Source organism: Ascaphus truei, chromosome 1, assembly GCF_040206685.1.
Source record: "Ascaphus truei isolate aAscTru1 chromosome 1, aAscTru1.hap1, whole genome shotgun sequence".
Classification (NCBI taxonomy): domain Eukaryota; kingdom Metazoa; phylum Chordata; class Amphibia; order Anura; family Ascaphidae; genus Ascaphus; species Ascaphus truei.
The window spans coordinates 545,713,257-545,729,344 of NC_134483.1; positions in this window are offsets into that span (position 1 = coordinate 545,713,257).

Below are 16,088 nucleotides of genomic sequence, written 5' to 3' on the forward strand. Positions count from 1 at the left end.
TGGCACCCCTATATCTTTGCAGAAGGGAAACATTTCATAATGTCTTTGCAGGATTTGTTCTGGAATCCTTAGCTCAAACAAATTCTGGAAGAGGGGTGCAAATCTTCATGCTAAAACATGGACATTTCTTTGTTGATCTTAGGTGAATCTGACTGGGCTGCAGGCATTTTTATAGGGTTAAGGGTCCTATACCTAACATAAACACCCAATCCTCTCGTGGGAATAATTTTCCCCACCTATCCCTGACTTGCCAGTACCTTACAAAGAGGGCAGAAGTTGCTTTCCGGTTTGCACAGAGCATATGCTAACCTCACACCTGAGCTACTTAGCATACCGGGCCCAACCTCTTACCTGGCGACAGTAAGTCTGGGGTTTGGCTACCAAGTGTGATGTGCCCATACTTCCCACCGGTATCTGGCAATTAACAATATCCTGGCCACCCTAGCACGTAGGGTCTCTGAGGCTTTTCAACTCCGGACTTCTCTTAAACACTGGGGCACCATCTTAGCAGGGTGCCTTTTGAAGTTCGGAGATGAAATATCCCTCAGCTCATTCATCCATAACATATGGGCATGCTAATGGCTTCAGGGCAGGAAAGGATTCCTGCCTGTACAGTTTAAAACACCCTTACAATACAGTTTATTTATAAATGTATGTTCTGCTTATGCAACAATTATAAACCTTATATGTTTGTTCATGGTTTATTTTTACCTAGCTGCACTCCTAAAATTAGAGGGCTAGCTCTTTCCTAACGCAAGTTATCCACTTAATTGATGGGGCTCTGTGATGTGGGCTGCGGTTTTACCTACACTCGGTCTGGGTTACAAGCCGGCATACACTGTATCGTCCTGGCTTTGATCGTTAACCACAGACACGTGCCACTACTTCAACTCAAGTAGATAACAAGATGGCAGGATACTATGTATCAAGAAGTCACTTCAGCTAAACCGCAGACCACTTATTCAATTGACTTTGCGGTTTCGACGTCTGTGGTCTGGAAACTGATACCCATCTTTAATGCAGCTACTTATTCACAGGCACACTTCTTCAATCAGCGCTTGCACAGCGCTAGCAGCTCCCCCTTGTGTCGCAAATACAGTTAGCACATAGTTCATTCTTTGTAAGTGCAGCTTCTGTAGCTTCTTAGCTGCAAAATAAGGATAATAAAAATAGTGTAGGGGAAAACATGATATTATGGGGATAATAAATTTTAACCCCTGTCAGCCCCAACAGGCAGCAGAACAGGGACAATAACGGTAGTGTAGGGGAAAACATGGTATTATGGGGACAATACATTTTAACCCCTTCACTCCCAACAGGGCTTAGGGTTATCCAGCCGGGCATAATACCTTTATTATTGGTCTGGTTAACCCTCTCCCACCACAAGTTGGTCTCAGCTGTTTTGGAGGTTAGTGGCTCCTCCCACCCAGGGTTTAAAGCTCACCCCTCCCCACTGTCCAAGTAAGCAGGTTTTCTTTTCATGCAGCTAGTTGCGACAGATTCAATGCCAGGACCATCCTTCCCCTAATCATAGAGGTAAATAAGGATTTTAATCAGTTAGTGTTAGGACCTGCGATATTATGCCATGCCTTGAAAGTGACTGGCAGGCTTATACGCTTTGGCCAAAGGGTTAATTAAATTACCCTTTTTTCAAGAGATATATAGGTATTTCACTGTGTGAAATATTTAAATTGTATTCCTAGTGTCGATGATCAGGGGTCTCTGGAGCAGAACTGCTTTGGTTTCAGGTCTGGGGACCCTCTTCTTCCCGAGATACAGGGGTGCCGGTATCCCTCTGCTTTGTTTACATCCCACGTGGATTTTAACATGGTGGAGATACCGGCACCCCATACCGGGGCCTTTTATTCGGGAAGCACGGGGTCCCCGAGGCTGAAATCAACTTTATTCACACTATGAATAAATAAAAAGAAAAAATAAGCAGCTTCATTACCTTAGCAGCTATCTGCTAATGTAATGATTTTTTATTGGGGGGGAGGGGGTGTTTGATACTAGTGAGGGAGCAGGGGGTCTTCAGAGCTTAACAAACTTTATTTCATTCTTGGGGACCCCCTACTTCCCGAGATACAGGCCCCGGGATGGTGTGCCGGTATCCCTCTGCTTTGTTTAGATCCCACGGTCACATGACCCACAGTATTTTAACATGAGGATACCGGCACCCCATAACGGGGCCTGCATCTCAGGAAGTAGGGGTTACCCGGACCTGAAACCAATGCGGTTCAGCTCCGAAGACCCCCTGCTACATTACTGTAATGTTAGAATTTTAATAAAACCCCTGCGATGGCCTGTGAGAGGCGTGCAGTTAGAGTGACTGATTCAGCCTATCTCTTTCTGTGCGTCTATTACAGGCAGACAGATCCCGGTAGGACTCACACAGCAGGGACCCCTGCTGTGTTACTCTGGCGGACCATTATGTCTGCAACTGACCATCTCGGGTCCACCACGCGGCGAAACGCGGGACGTAACCAGGTAAATGTTCAAATAATGGCCGCTGCAACTGTATGTTGTACAGCTAGATGGAGAGACAGGTAGAAATAGGAATTATATTAATATGCTTATGGAGTATTTTCAACTGAGTGTGGCATCAGTGATGGCTATCTGTAGCCCCCCCGATGGGGGACCCGGCGAGCAATGCTCGACCTTACCTCCAAGGGAATCTAGGCAGGGGGCACAGAAAAGCAGGGAGAGTTAGGGTCCAGCTCAGTGCACAGCAAAGAGTGGAGGCAAAGGCTGTGCTAGTGTATAGGGTCTGGTTCATGAATAAGCCAGACAGGACACATATCACTGATCATCAAATGCTCACTGGTGATCGGAGGCCTCTGCATATGTATGCTTATCGGGTATCTGCAGAGGTGAAAGGGAGTATAGAGAGGAAAGTGGAGGAGATACTGGCTCTTGGGGTAATAGTCCCGTCTCAGATTCCTTGAGCTTGTCCGGCAATCCTCGTGCCTAAGAAGGACGGAACCACTCCATTCTATGTGGACTGTCGGTAGCTCAATGCTCCGACTGTGTCAGATTCTTATCCCATGCCCCGCATAGATGAGCTCTTAGATGAGCTTGCTGGGGCAAAGTATCTGACTACTATGGATTTGTCCAAGGAGTATTGGCAAATCCCTCTTACCCAGGAGGCTAGGGAGAAGTCAGAATTCATAACTCCAAGTGGCCTATATGAATTTTTGGTTATGCCATTTGGTATGAAGAATTCCCTGGCTACCTTCCAACGCCTGGTCAATAGGTTAATGGAAGGGATGTAGGGTTATGCAAGGGCATACCTGGATGATATTGCTGTGTTCAGTAATACATGGGAAACTCACTTAGGTCATGTAGCAGTAGTGCTGAATAGAATCAGGGAAGCAGGCCGGACACTGAAACCTATAAATTGTCTAGTGGGTATGGCAGAAGTGTTGTACTTGGGGCGCAGAGTGGGTGGAGGGCATCTGAAGCCAGAACCAGCTAAAATGGAGTCTATAGTTCAGTGGCCAGTACCTAGGACCAAGAAACAGGTCATGGCTTTTTTGGGCACCACTGGCTACTATAGAATGTTTGGTCCACAGTATAGAGCCATTGCTAAACCCCTGACTGACGTTACAAAGAAACGACTCTCGGTTCTGGTAGCCTTGTCTCCTGCCTGTGAATAATCATTTCAGGCATTGAAGAGAGCACTGGCCAGTGCTCCCATCCTGGCTGCACCTGATTACACAAAGAATGTACTTGTGCAGACCGATTCCTCCGACTATGGTATCGGTGCTGTACTAAGCCTGGTGGGCAAGGAAGGGGATGAACACCCCATTGTGTACCTGAGTAGGAAACTGCTACCCAGGTAAGTGGCTTATGTCACAATTGAAAAGGAGTGCCTGGCCATAGTTTCGGCTCTGAAGAAATTGAAGCCCTATTTGTATGGCAGATCATTTAAAGTAATCACAGATCACAATCCATTAAGTTGGCTACAAATGATGTCGGGGGAGAATGGAAAGTTGCCATGCTGGAGCCTTGCACTTCAAGAATTTGACTTTACCATACAGCACAAGAAGGTAAGTGAGCATGGTAATGCAGATGGACTCTCGAGACAGGAAATTCCCAGCGAATTAACATTGTGTTTGGTATAAAATGTACTGGTGTGCACGATAGAATGAGCTGGGACTTTCAGAACCAATGTTCCGACAGGCTATTGGGGCTACTAACTTGGTGCTAGTGATTCTGCTGAGACATCGGAGATGAAAGCAACCAGAGGATGCCTGATGTGTGAAGGCCATTTGGGTAACCAGGAAGGGTTCAAGTACCAACGTCTTGGGATGAATGGAAGTCGTCCATACTACCATTTGCCTCAGCAGACGGAGGAGCCTGACCCAGCAAGGGACTAGGTGCTAACTTGCGCATGTCCCTTGGCAGATTCAGAATCCCCACTTGCCCGGCTTCACAGGACCGGCTTTGCTCTGATTGGCTAGAAGGAAAGATCCCTTGCTGTGATTGGCTGTAGTTTTTTGTGAATGAACTCCAGAATACTATAAGAAACCTCTCAGCCAATCAGCCGGCAGAATCACAAGCGACAATAAAGCGGTGGGGTTTTTGAATGTGAAAAAAGATGCTCTTGTGCGAATAGCAGAGCACCGGCTTCAGAAAAACACACCCGGAATATTTTCTAAGTTCAGCTTTTGGGGTCCAAGTTCTCAAAAATGAACATAGCGGTCGCGGCTTGGATTTCCAGACGATTTTAATTCCAGGATGTTTAAAGCTAAGCCCCGGTCAAGCAAAAGCAAGTTCCCTGGAGTGAAGGGAACGGTGGCGTCTGGAATATCATGCCGATTTGTGTTCCAGGACATTTCAGGCTAAGTTCGGCCAAAGAAAGACTCTTATTTAGAGAGACATACAGCAAGGAAAGTTTAGTTTTTTTACCTCAGTTCCCAAGTAAGTGTGCCTCTTCTTATGTAGTTTGTGTATCAGAGTGTGTATGCCTTTTCATGCGAATAAATCACAATTAATTTCACTTCACCTGTTTTGCACAATGTATGATCCTGGTAAATAGGTGTAAATGCCTGTGTCACGTGAGACCAGGTTTATCAACACCTTTTTTTAACGGGATCATTGATTGAGCAAAGCAAGGAGGTAAAATAAATTGTAATTTATTTCAGGAGAAAACATAAACACAATGTAACACAATTTACAGGGTTAACACACTTACTGGGAACGGGGCTAACAAATAAAACTATCCTTTAAATGAAATTCACAAGAATGACCTCTTTAGGAGCCCTTTCCAATGACCGGTAGCAACTCACGAAATCCTGGAACTGATTTCGGCTTGCAATGCCAGACGTGACCGCTGCGTTCTTCAGAAGTGGGACTTAGAAGAATTCTTGAGTCAAAATCTTTTAAGCCATCTATTCAATACAGAGCATCTTTGAATGGCCGCTGTTGGTTTGGCGCTTGGAATCTGCGCTCCTGATTGGCTGCGAGGCTCCTTATGTGTTTCAGTGTCCCATTCACAAACCTCTACAGCCTATCAGAGCGTGGGAATTCTCCTGCCAGCCAATCACCGATTTGCCAGTATTGTAAAGCCAGGAGGGCAACTTTTTTAATTCTGCAAAGGGGCAACCTGGCACCTCTTCCCCTTTGCATACTGAGCCCACATGCTGACCAGGCTCCACAGAGTCTGGGCTCTGGAAAATGGTGACCGTATAGCCCTGTGTTAGCCCAGGATGTGGGTACTCACGCAGAACTGCACTACCCCTCCTGTTCTAACACCTTGGCATCCCTGAGGCTTTCAAGTCCAGACTCCGAACAGACCCATAGGCACCAAGCTTGGTAGGCATCTGGTCACTCGGAATCCATGACTTGGAAATCCCACAGTTCATTCACAGGTTATCAGTACATATCCCAATCAAACATAACTCTTTAATAAAATATACTGTGTCCTGAATCCTGTGTGATAAAATGTGTAAGTACCTATTCTGGTGTCAGGGATGGAGTGAGAGGATGTACTGTCTACACTAACTAGCTTCATTATTGGCACACTTTAAAAATAACTTTTAAAACGTTTAACACATAAGAAATCACTCTCAGCTTTACCACCTAGCTGGAGCACCCCCTGAAACCCTATACCATGTTCAGGGTACCTGGGCATGTATCTGGACAAGTCACCTTATACTAGGGGCCCCTCTTTATACTAGGGACCATCTGTATGATTGCAGGTATAGATTAACCATTTCATGTCCGTTTACGTTGTCTGAATGATGATGCAGCAGGAATTTGGGCAGTGAGTCGTAAGAACGTTTTCAGAGTCAGAGTTTGCCCAGAGCAATGTGCTTGGCTGTTTCCTAGAATTTCATGCGATTCCCGGATCCAACTCTTGGGGTATCCCAGATCTCCGGAACCCCGATACATAGACACTTTCTGTAAATACTTTCTCTGTCAAACCCACCCTGAAACTTACAGCCTGGAAATCTCCCAGTCCCCGCACCTCAGGAAAGGAAAAACACAAATAAATCTTTAATGTCGCATAATTTGCTCACAGTCACAGGAACAGGAGAAAAAACGGCAGTGCACTGCCAAGAAAACCAGGAGGAGGCTCACGACCGCAAAGGCAAAAATGTATTTATGCCATAAAAAGATTGGACAAAGGTCGCCCCTAGCCCCAACAAGTATCCACCTACGTGTTTCGGGCTCTATGCCCTTTCTCAAGGTGTACTTTACTCTAAAGAAAGACGATATTTAAACTATTGCGCCGATCGCGCTACCGAGTGACGTTACAGCCCGATTGACCAATCGGCTGGCATCTCCTGCTATACGGATCCCCATTGGATAACAGGATCGCGTAATTTTCAACAATTTTTATTTAGAAGAGACAAGTCCTTCTATCTAGTCAATGGGATGTAGAGTCTGAGGAGAAGACCTCCGATTGGTCCCTAGGTTTAACAAATGTAACTTTATTAAAACTGGCAGAACATCTTATAACCATGTTATCTGTGACATCAGTCATTCGGATTCATCATATAAAGGACACTAGATGGCGCTCAAACATTATACCTATGTGCAAATAACAGTGAAATAAAAAATCAATTGAAATAAAACAAATTATATATAAACTTCACCGTGCAATAAATAAAAATAAAAACACTCAAACCCTTGTAGGACTGTTTCAGGGTCCACACTCAAAGTACAATGGAACGGAACCAGGGGAGCGTCAATACCTGAAAAAATATATACAAACTACCATAGTGTATACTGTATATAAAACAACATATAAACGGTAGGGCTCCAAGGAGCAACAGGGTGCTGGATTAGGGAATATAGTCCATAAACAGCATATAATTAGGGAGAATAGTATCCCAGAAGAGAGACAACAGAGCCAAGGATAAAAAAGCCAAATCAAATTTATCCGGAAATGGTAAAATTCAAGGCTTACAAGATACCAGATTCAAACAGGCGTGGGTAACAGGTTTAAAGATGGAACGCCGAGTCGCGACCTCGTGGACCTCCTGCACGTCTGACTTCTCCACCGGTATCTCCTGTACTGCAGACTGGATGCCGATACGTCACTTCCGGGTTTCACGGAACAGTTGGCGCCAACGGAACATCAGCTGGAGACTGTCTCCCTCAGGATGGCACGTTGAGGGTTACGCTCTACGCGTTTCGCCGTATAGGGTGGACGGCTTCGTCAGGAGTGACGTAGACCCATGGGAGGATACCATATATACCCTTCCCAATTAAAGTGACCTTTCTCCCCATAGGTCACCACGTATGATGGTCTAATTAGTTGGGTAAATCATTTACACTCACCGCTATAACAGATCTCATCAGAATTTTATACAGATATATTAAAATACAATTTGTTCTTTAATACAATATATAACAATAAAAACCATATTTTTACTCAAAACTAAAAATATATAACAAATGGTAAAACACATCTAACTCAATAGAATTAATAAAATAATCTCCACATATTTCTCTAATTAGGAAAACGTCGATTGATGTATCTCCAAGGGAAAGAAAAAGAAAAAGAAAAACACAATGAGTGTTACTTACAACAGTATATATAATCTATCAAATTCTTTACTCTTTAGTGTACATTTCATTAGTAAGTTTTTGTATATACAAACTTATACTTATAATTAATGTACATCATTCATAGAAAAGCATTTAATTCGAAGTCCACATTAAGTCCCAGTGGAACAAGTGTTTTTAGGGTGAAAATCCAGAAACTCTCTCTCTTTTTCAGAGAGATGATTCTGTTCCCACCTCTCCAGTGTGGTAACACCTGTTCTAATACAGTAAACTTAAGACCTGATGTGTCTCCGTTATGCTTTTGAATAAAATGATTAGACAGAAAGTGTGTTGTAATACCTCGTCTTATATTCCCAATATGTTCAAGTATACGTGTTTGTACTTTTCTTGAAGTTTGACCCACATATTGTAGCCCACATGGGCAAGAAACAAGGTATACTACATGATCCGTTTTACATGTTAAAAGTTGTTTTATACTAAACCGCTTTCCTGTTACGTGTGATATAAAACTAAATTTATCATCCGTCCTGTGTTTACAGGCCGTACATGTAGTGCAACCGTAAAAGCCTTTATTTTGTGTTAGCCACCTGTTTGCAATAGGATTTAATTTTTGCAAAGCACTAGGTGCCAGTTTTTCTTTTAAGGCTTTAGCTCTTTTAAAAATAACATTTGGTTTATCTGGTACAATCTCTCCCAGTACAGAATCATTTTTAACAATATGCCAATACTTGTGAATAATTTTTGAGATTTTTTCTGATTGACTATTATAGTTTGTAATAAATGAATACTCAAAGTTATTTTTTGAACTCAACTGATTTTTACTTTTTTCACACAACAAATCTTTTCTGTCTAGATTTTCAGCTTTTATTAAAGCATTTCTTATATCCTTATCTTTATAGTTTTTTTCTTTAAATCTATTCTGTAAAAAAGCTGATTGGGTATGGAAACTGCGATCGTCAGAGCAGTTTCTCCTAATACGTCGTATTTGCCCATATGGGACATTTTGCAGCCATTTGGGATGATGACAACTATCCATAGATATATAGTTATTAATATCAACACCCTTAAAAAAGGTCTTGGTTTTAATCAGACCATCCTCAATGTAAATTTCTAAGTCTAGGAAGTTCACTTTTTCCTGACTATAATCACATGTAAAATGTAGATTTAACAAATTATCATTCAGATAATGGGTGAACTGGATAAGTCCCTTTTCGTCACCTTTCCACACAAAGATGATATCATCTATGTACCTGCGCCACAGGCACAAATTTTCACCCAGCTCCGCAACAGACCATATATGGTCTTCTTCCCATGCTCCCATCAGGAGATTTGCGTAGCTGGGTGCAAATTTCGTGCCCATGGCGGTACCACATTTCTGTAGATAATATGTACCCTCGAACAAGAAGTAGTTGTGCTCTAAGATAAATTTGATACCATCAAGAATAAAGTTAGCCTGTTCATTTGGCATCTCTAGATCTTTGGCTAATGCTCTGTCAACTGCCTCGTGTCCATCTCTGTGGTTTATGCAGGTATATAGTGAGGTGACATCGCACGTCACTAAATACCATCCATTTTCCCAGACTTGATTGTCCAAGATACGCAAGATGTCAGTGGTATCTTTAAGGTAAGAGGGAAGTTCTTTTACATATTTTTGTAAGTAGACGTCTATGTAGGCGGATAGATGGGACGTTAGAGAGTCTATGCCTGCAATAATGGGCCTTCCTGGGGGGTTAATAATACTTTTGTGTAGTTTTGGAAGGTAATAAAATATAGGTCTAACGGGGTTATCTCTATACAGGAAATTATATTCTTCATTGTTTATTACTTCTTCCATTTTTCCTTTATCTAGCAGAATTTTTAGATCTTTTAAGAAATCTGCCGTTGGATCTTTTTTTAAAGGTAAATAGGTATGGCTATCTCCCAGAATCCTATTGGACTCAGCAATATAGTCTTTTCTATTTAGGATAGCTATACCGCCCCCCTTATCAGCTTGTTTTATCACTACAGATGTATCTTCCTGTAAAGTTTTTAAAGCTGTTCTCTCAGAATTTGTTAGATTATTTTCAAACATTTTTCCTGATTCTACCAATTTTTCAAAATCTTTTTGTATCAGATTCGAGAATACCTCTAAGTTATTACCCTTTGCAAATTTAGGGTAAAACATAGAAGGTAATTTCAAACCGGAATGGACTAAAGTAGGTGTTCCTATAGACATATTAGTTGAGCAATTCTCTGTAGAATCTTTTTTCAAATTGTCAGATGTTCTCTGCTCTACTTCTTTTGTTCTGAAAAACCTTTTTATAGTGAGTTTTCTAAGGAACCTTTGTGCATCCACAAACAGGCCAAAATTACTGGGACCTACAGTTGGGGCATATTTCAGTCCCTTTGCCATTAATGATTTTTCTGGTTCAGTAAGTACTTTTGAACTAAGGTTGAAGATGTTGTTCCCTATCTCTTGCTTTTTTTGAGATATTTCTTTTTTTCCTCTTCCCCGTTTTCTTCTACTCTTGTTCTCTTCCTTTCTGACGAGGGATCCCTCCTTGCCAGTGGAGCATATTTGTTTGCTCCCTGAAAAGAAGTGGACCCCCCCTCCCCTAAAAAATCCTTTTGGTTTTCATTTTTAGGGCCATTTTTGGTAAACAGTTTTTCTTTTTGGACTTCCCTTTGTTCTTTTCTGTTGTTAGTCACTATTTCTATTTCAGAATCAAAGTCTATACTTATAGTCCGTTTGGGAGTTTTTTTAACATTGATCTTTATGTTTGACTTATTAGGAGTATTCTCTGGTTTAATAGGAGTTCTACTTTTTTTGTTTCTCCAATTCTCCTGTTTTGGACTTTGTCTATATTTAGTTTGTGCCTCTTTTGTATTTTTAAAAGGTTTTTTCTTTTCCCTTGATTTATCCCTCTTAGAGAATGATTTTTTATTTTGGGGTTTTTCATGGGTTTTTGTGGGGAACTTCGCTTCAATTATTAAAATCTCTTTGGCACTGTCCCTTTCATCAAGATCAGGTTTTCTCGGCGGCCCATCTTTATAATCTTCTTCATCTCTAAGAAATTTTTTAACTTTCTTAGTGATGGTCTCCTTTCTGATCTTGTCTAATTTGTTCTGCAGATTGGTATCTTTTTCTCTGAACAAATTTGTTTGGCTCAGATTCCCAATCCTTGATTCAATTTCATTGATTTCAATATCAATCTGCAGAACATGATTTTTCTGCTGTTCAATTATGAGATTGATTAGATCTCTTGAACATCCTTCCAGCAGATTGTACCATTTATCAACAAACACCTCATCCTCCAAATCCATGGATGGGTGTTTCTTGATTCTTAAGCCTCTTGGGACTCTACCACTTATTATGTACTGTTCTAAAAAAGTGTAATCCCAAAATTTCTTAATATCTTTAACAAAAAGTTTTTCTAATTTTTCAAATTCAGGTTCTAAAGTGTGTGACTCTTCAGCTATTGAATCGGAGTCTAAATTAAGTTTTAGAATATTACTGAAATCCACAACCCTTGTGTGTCTTCTAGAGAAAATATTAGAAACATTATTGTCCCATATGGGCAAATACGACGTATTAGGAGAAACTGCTCTGACGATCGCAGTTTCCATACCCAATCAGCTTTTTTACAGAATAGATTTAAAGAAAAAAACTATAAAGATAAGGATATAAGAAATGCTTTAATAAAAGCTGAAAATCTAGACAGAAAAGATTTGTTGTGTGAAAAAAGTAAAAATCAGTTGAGTTCAAAAAATAACTTTGAGTATTCATTTATTACAAACTATAATAGTCAATCAGAAAAAATCTCAAAAATTATTCACAAGTATTGGCATATTGTTAAAAATGATTCTGTACTGGGAGAGATTGTACCAGATAAACCAAATGTTATTTTTAAAAGAGCTAAAGCCTTAAAAGAAAAACTGGCACCTAGTGCTTTGCAAAAATTAAATCCTATTGCAAACAGGTGGCTAACACAAAATAAAGGCTTTTACGGTTGCACTACATGTACGGCCTGTAAACACAGGACGGATGATAAATTTAGTTTTATATCACACGTAACAGGAAAGCGGTTTAGTATAAAACAACTTTTAACATGTAAAACGGATCATGTAGTATACCTTGTTTCTTGCCCATGTGGGCTACAATATGTGGGTCAAACTTCAAGAAAAGTACAAACACGTATACTTGAACATATTGGGAATATAAGACGAGGTATTACAACACACTTTCTGTCTAATCATTTTATTCAAAAGCATAACGGAGACACATCAGGTCTTAAGTTTACTGTATTAGAACAGGTGTTACCACACTGGAGAGGTGGGAACAGAATCATCTCTCTGAAAAAGAGAGAGAGTTTCTGGATTTTCACCCTAAAAACACTTGTTCCACTGGGACTTAATGTGGACTTCGAATTAAATGCTTTTCTATGAATGATGTACATTAATTATAAGTATAAGTTTGTATATACAAAAACTTACTAATGAAATGTACACTAAAGAGTAAAGAATTTGATAGATTATATATACTGTTGTAAGTAACACTCATTGTGTTTTTCTTTTTCTTTTTCTTTCCCTTGGAGATACATCAATCGACGTTTTCCTAATTAGAGAAATATGTGGAGATTATTTTATTAATTCTATTGAGTTAGATGTGTTTTACCATTTGTTATATATTTTTAGTTTTGAGTAAAAATATGGTTTTTATTGTTATATATTGTATTAAAGAACAAATTGTATTTTAATATATCTGTATAAAATTCTGATGAGATCTGTTATAGCGGTGAGTGTAAATGATTTACCCAACTAATTAGACCATCATACGTGGTGACCTATGGGGAGAAAGGTCACTTTAATTGGGAAGGGTATATATAGTATCCTCCCATGGGTCTACGTCACTCCTGACGAAGCCGTCCACCCTATACGGCGAAACGCGTAGAGCGTAACCCTCAACGTGCCATCCTGAGGGAGACAGTCTCCAGCTGATGTTCCGTTGGCGCCAACTGTTCCGTGAAACCCGGAAGTGACGTATCGGCATCCAGTCTGCAGTACAGGAGATACCGGTGGAGAAGTCAGACGTGCAGGAGGTCCACGAGGTCGCGACTCGGCGTTCCATCTTTAAACCTGTTACCCACGCCTGTTTGAATCTGGTATCTTGTAAGCCTTGAATTTTACCATTTCCGGATAAATTTGATTTGGCTTTTTTATCCTTGGCTCTGTTGTCTCTCTTCTGGGATACTATTCTCCCTAATTATATGCTGTTTATGCACTATATTCCCTAATCCAGCACCCTGTTGCTCCTTGGAGCCCTACCGTTTATATGTTGTTTTATATACAGTATACACTATGGTAGTTTGTATATATTTTTTCAGGTATTGACGCTCCCCTGGTTCCGTTCCATTGTAATTCGGATTCATCACCCTGCGCAAACAAAACTTTATCAAAAAAAGACAATTTTGACAAAAATGAAAAAAAAAAAAAATAAACATAAAAAACAACAATATAAGTCTAATGTTTAAAGATAGCAAAGAAAAGGGAATAACCCCAATGATCTGATGCTGCCAAAGTCACATATAGGGGCTAAATGGATATAACCCACAATCCATTTAAGAAGGGAAAGGCAACTCACTATTGAAAAATGTGATATAAAGTCATATAGAGGATAATGTAGTTAGACTCACCCTGGGTGGGGGGCCAGTATGCAGGATGAAGCAATGAATAAGAGATGAACTGTCCATAAACACCTCACTCTTGAACCAATAACGCCGCAAGCTGCTGCCCTTACCCTGCCCGGTGTCTGTAGTATCCTAATTCAGCTCACTTTAAGCCGTTCCAGGAGATGACAAGCTGATAGTATCCAGTTGAAGCTTTTCTCTGGCGCACTTCCAGCAACGAAAGGGTGGTGGTGGCGTCTTGGCGTCTTGGCGTCTTGAATCACGCCGACACAGTACCCGTGTAGAAGTTACAGCTGGTTCCAAACCGGCGAACGCCGTCTCCTGCCGGGAGGAAGGGCAACCGATGAGTCCCAGCATTCAATGCGTTCCGGCGCGTCTACACATCCGAAGGGGTGGCGCCAGCATTTAAAAATCTGGAATACAATAGTGAGAAGCCTGCGTGCCCAGCCGATATACGTAAAGTCAAAAATAGAACGATGGCGGTCACAGCAATTGGAGTTCAGCCAAAAATAAAGTAAAATAAAATCAGCTTTTATGATTACATGCTGCACATCACAGAAAAAGAACTCTGACGCGTTTTGATAATGTGTATATCAGGGGGGACTCCATTTTGTCTGCTGTATAACCATGTTATGCTAACACTACCATTATGCTTTTTAGTGTGATATTATCTACCCTTTTTTCCAATTTAATGTTGCCTGCACTTATGAACTGTCTATGTTCAGACATAGTTCCGGAATGAAGTAACAAGAAGTATTGACCAAAAAAGGCACAAACTGGAATTTATGTACGGTCTCAGCACTTCAAGCTTGAATCATGAGATATGCCCATGTGCCCCAGATTGGGCAAACTATGAGTTCCCAAAAAGTGATTTTCCATCTGTCAGTTAAAAGATAAGCATAGCATATGCATAAAATAAGGAAAGTAAAGCTTGGCACGTATTCACTTTTGTTTGCTCGCCTATAAAAACTGACTGTAACCGTTTAATAAACAGGAGAGGTTTTTGACAACGCTCATTGATGTCAGACTCAATTATTTCTCCTCCGAGCTGCTCGTCTCCTTTTCCAGCGCCCTAACAGTAGGGAAAGGCCTCCGGAGGTGTAAAGAGAAATATATCAGAGTACTTGAGCAGGTTCCTAAGTATGCAGTAGAGAATAATTATTAACACGTTTCGTCCCTGAGTGGGACTTTATCAAAGAGTAAAGAACCCTTATCACACAGACTCCCTTAAATATGTGGTAACTCAATCTCATTGGACATTCTTAACCAGAAACCTGTTGTTAGCAATCAGACTAATAGGCTGGTAGCTTCTGAACGAATCCCATTCAGAGAGTCTGTGTGAAACAAAATTACATGGTATGGAAAATAAAAAATAAAAACACATGTAACACAAACATATTAAAAACATAGAAACAATGTGATATGAAGCATGAAAGAAGTAAGATAATTGAAATAAACACATATGGAACTAGAATATGGAGAAGATATATACAATGGACAAAACAAGAAAAAAGAAAAATAATAATAAACAATGAATAATCATGTAAATATATAATAATGAAAAAATAATTGAAATAAATAATAAATAACCTTAGTAATAAAAAATATATTATATAAATCTAAAGATAACACATAGAAAAAGGTATATAATATATATAATATATGTAGATATGCGGGAAAGATAATGCATTGGAATAAACTCTCCCTACTCTCCCAATTCCCACCGGTTTAAAGGAAGTGTTTTAACTCCCAATCCATGTTAATTCCGTGTGGGTGGAGAGTATTGAGAGTGTATATCCAATACATCTCTTGTTTATTAAGTGTGTTCTCTCTGTTGCCCCCCCTTGGGTGACAAGGTATGTGTTCAATAGCAGAAAAGGTAAAATTTGCAATGCCTCCATTCGGACATTGGGAGAAGTGTCTGGCCACCGGATGAAGGGATGACACCCTTCCTGATGAGGCGTACGTGTTCTGCTATTCTAACCTTAAGAGGTCTTGTGGTGCGACCCACATATCTTAATCCACATTTGCAATAAAGAACATATATAACGTAACTAATATTGCAGTTGAGAAAATTCTTAATATAATATTTTCTTGAATTATTATTAAACATTATACATTTGGTCAGAAGCGCATATTGGCACATTGTGCATTTACCACATTTAAAAAATCCCTTGGGAATACCTCTGACATTGGGAAAGCTAGACCTACTATCAAACATACTTGGTGACAGATGAAAAGCCAATGTTTTGGCTTTGCGGTAGGTGAATCTAGGTCCACCTTGAACAATTGAATGGATATCACTGTACAGCAAAAGGGCATGCCAATGTTTGTAAATAATATTACAAATCTGTTGTGATTGTTGATTGTAAGTCATAATGAAATATGGACTTTTTGTTTCAT